Raw genomic sequence first — 4351 nt, 5'->3', positions numbered from 1 at the left:
CCAAGATAACCAACAAAATGAATTCTTGAACACCAAACAGGTTATGAGAGATTATTACCAGGTCCTGACGCAACACCAGATATCAGGGCGTACGTATAGTTCAGTACCCAGGTTGCTGGTAGTGAAGGGTTGGTTGGTTGGTTTGTTGTTTAACGCCGCACTCAGCGATATTCCAGCTATATGACGGCGGTCTGTAAATAATCGAGTCTGGACCAGACAATCCAGTGATTGATATAATGAGCATCGATTCACGCAATTTTGATCGATGACATGCATCAACCAAGTCAGCGAGCCTGACCACCCGATCCCGTTAGTCGCCTTTTGCGACAAGCATAGTCACCTTTTACGGCAAGCATGGGTTGATGAAGACCTATTCTACCCCGGATCTTCACGGGACTGAAGGGGGCGGGAACACAGGCGTATCATCGATCTCACTGTCTTTGTTTAAGTCATATCTCGAACAATAGATTCACCAATTGTATTCGAAGATCCGGGTAGAGAATAGGTCTTCAGCAACCCATGCTTTCCGTAAGAGGCGACTAACAGGATCAGGCGGTCTGTCTCGCTGACTTGGTTGATGTCATCGTATCCCAGTTGCATAGGTCGATGCTCAGTATGGCATCACTGGATTGTCTGGTCCAGACTAGATTATTTACAGACCGCAGTCATATACATGTAGTTGGAACATGGATGACTCCGGCGTTAAAACAACAAACTATCTGTGATCACTAATAACTATTTTTATTCAGTTTCACTCATTTCTCATCGGCATTCACGTGAGAACACTTAAGTAACTTGCTGCCGAAATGTATACAGTAAATCCGCTTAGACCGATCAGGTAAAGTGGTCTGGTTAGTTAGGCTTGATTAGATATTGGCAAGTTGTAAGAAGGTATCCTGCGTTTGATACAAATGCATCAATCGTACGTGGTGAGGTCAGTAAACAGTGCGTGAAGTGGGTTGAAAGTTTGGCGATTGTAGGTGTGGGGACGTTCTTTTGTCTAATTTTGAACTGTTAAGCCATCAGGGGAATTTTATGCTTAATTTGGACTTCCAAATCAGTTCGAGACAACAGAAAGATTCAGTTCGACAGATCCGAATATAAATAATGATAAATATTGAAAGAATTCGATGAGACCAGAGTTCGAGACAACCGGGATTTCGACACATCCATGTTCGACACAAAGAGAATAATATGACATTACATCATATTAAGAAGTTTCTGTTCACTTCAGACGCCTTTGAGAGACATAAAAGCGACAAAACCTTCTCCATATTCATAAGAAATCTCTGCTAAAAGCAGACTCGATTGTACGATTCTGACTACATCATGAATATGTGTTTATGAATCACTATGAAATAGTGATGATACCTCGTGTTGAAGTCATCCCTCTTCTTATACAGTATTGTAGACTTGTAGAGAGTTGTTTGTCACCCTCAGTCTTTATGCACAGATCTAAATATGATCAAACAGACGAGGCGGTCTCACTGGTCGTCTTTATTTCGAGTTCAGGTTGTAAAATTAGTGGAAGACAATTGGCCACTTGACCGGTTTTTACGATAATAAATCATCGATATACCTGAAGCTTAGGTTAAAGTGTTCAGCCAGATTACATTGTTTGACTTGCCGACCCGAGCAGATATTCCAATTCAGATACATAAAGAAGAGAACACCAAGAAGGGGAACACAATGGGTGGCCATGAGGATGCCCACGTCTTGGCTGAAGGTTTTACCTCCAGATTTCACATAGATGGTAGCAATGAGAAAGTCTTGCATTTCACCAACTAATTTTTTTTCATTTTTGTAACTATACCATTGGTCAACACGGTTAGTAAGAAATGCGCCATGGATCAAGGTTTTCCTTGGGTTTCAAATGTGGGATAGTGGTGCACAAAAGTTAAAACATCAAATGATTTGACAGAATTTAACTTGGTTCATTTCTGAAGCTGAAAACATTCAAGGAATTCAACATGATTTTCATTTTACAGGTCGTACTGGTTTCTGTGAGCATAAAGAAAGTGCTTCATTCATTGTATTGAGTATTATGCTTAATCTTTGAGACACGGATTTGGTGGTACGTGTGCTGCAATATATCACCCCTTGTACAAATCGGTATAACGCTTTGGATTCCAGTACAAAAGAGACATGGACATTCTTCAGGTCGTGTGTCTTGCGAATCTACCGCAATATTATAAATATTCCCATCTATAGTAAGGTGATCTGACTAATCATTGGTCACATGATGTTTGTTGCTATTTTGTTGGTACATAACAATGGACATTTGTTCATGTCTTCGCGGAATATTGTCTTTGGCTATTTCAACAGATGCACACCATTTTTGCGTCTAACCTCTTAAAGTGGCGATCCTTAGCAAATGTTGTATTGTATGCATTGACAATATCGTTCTTATGTTTATTTAGTTATAGGTTTTTCCTAACAGTCATGACAACTTAACTGGTAAAAACCTGACGGCACCATGTTGATATTTTAAGATACATTTTGTTAAATATAACTTTATAGGAAATCATCAGAAATTAAGCCTTCATATTTTAATTTGTCAAGACATTTCAGCCCCAATTGAATGTGATAAGGAATAATAACACGGACTGTTTGTTTGTTTGTTTAAGGGAACTTATTTCTTACAGCATATTGTAAACAGCAAGTGAATGAAATGTAGCCAGTGATTTGTCAGCCTACGATGGAAATAACATTGTCGAACATGTTTTCCCCGCCAAATGGTATCAACATCTCTCAAACGTAACTGCAAACTGTGGTTATGACATGAGAAAAACTATCTATGGTATCTATCAATGTACATGTCATCATTTACGTAGCACTGATAGTTATATGTATATGACACAATTTCGAAAGGACAAGGTACGATAAGGGCCCTTTTTGGACCTCGGTATATACTACAGTAAACTATAAGGAACACGCTTATAACGAACTGACTGATAAAACGAACTTATTTCTTAGTCCAGGCCATTTGCTGTATATATGCTCATAAGGAACAACGGTCATTACGAACTAAAATTAGTGGTCCCTTTGCATTCGTTATAACCGTAGTTTACATAATTTAACTTTCCGGTCCATAGATCACTTGATTGTCTGGTTCATCAGAAATTAAGCCTTTTAGCAGAAGTACTGCTGCTGGGTGTCAGGCAATACATACTTACTTTTTATGCAAATTGTGTGGACGGCGGATGCTACCGGTAGGGAAAGATATGCTTGCAGTTTTCGCGAACACCCGGTGACACTGATATTCAGCGGTCCATTCATATAATTTTCACAACTATTTTGCCCTTTACGCCGAATGGCACGTTTCGGCGGATAATCAAGACTGGTTCTTCTCTTGCACTGACGTTGTATAGTTAAGAAATGAGGAAATATTTTACAAATCATAAACATTAGACTTCGTTCACTACAACAACTGCATGTTAGGGACAACAATGCATAGGCAAGGTTTAAACTGTCAGAACTGCTTCTTAGAGCCTTTAGTAAACCTTTTTTTCTAATATTTGCTTTATCAAGCTACAAATTGACTTGTCTTTGCGTATATTTGTGACGGGTGTCTCCGTGACTCCGTTCTGTTGACTATTAAAAGGGTTTTGTCGCTTTTATTTGACCCATGTTGATCTTAGGAAGTGTTGAAAAAAACTACCAAAAAAATTCTTGTGTCAAGGATACTTCGATTTTCTCTTCTCTGATTTTAGCCATACGTATCATATACCATCATGTCAGCAGTCGAAAACATTAAAACTGACATCCTAGTGGGCCATATACTGAGTGTATGATATCGTCGCTTTAAACAGTATTTCAGGTACATTACGGTATGTCAGCTTTGCGTGGAAGGCAATTGGTTCACGGGTATGGTACTGGCAAAACAAGAAACATAATCAGGGTAAACCGGGATTCGAACTCACGATCTTGGCTTCTGGCACGCCTATGGGACTCAACTCTGCATAGCAAAAGGGGTGATAATTAAATTGTCCCAGTTAATTCTTTTGAAAAACATGATTATGCTTCAAACTGATGGAAAAAAGATTGCTGGCCAAAAATGACATTGTTGCAAGGCTCATAGTTTTCATTAAAAGAGTATCTGGTTTTGTGGCTGTAGCTGACAGCATACATAATCTCGATACATATAATATCAAATATATCGGTCCCTTAGCAGTGACACCCTTAAAATGGGCGATAATGAAACGTCCAAGTGGATGTCAGTGATCAATATGCCATCTATGGTAGAGCGGACAGAAATGACCGAGTCTGGGCTCGACACACTTGTGGTTGAAAGCATGGACAACTAGCCATATAGATGGGGATGGTGGCACACAATTCATCCTGTCACACA

This window comes from Haliotis rufescens, unplaced genomic scaffold, assembly GCF_023055435.1.
Source record: "Haliotis rufescens isolate VD_foot unplaced genomic scaffold, xgHalRufe1.0.p SCAF_49, whole genome shotgun sequence".
NCBI lineage: Eukaryota > Metazoa > Mollusca > Gastropoda > Lepetellida > Haliotidae > Haliotis > Haliotis rufescens.
Note: the sequence above shows the minus strand (reverse complement) of the source record.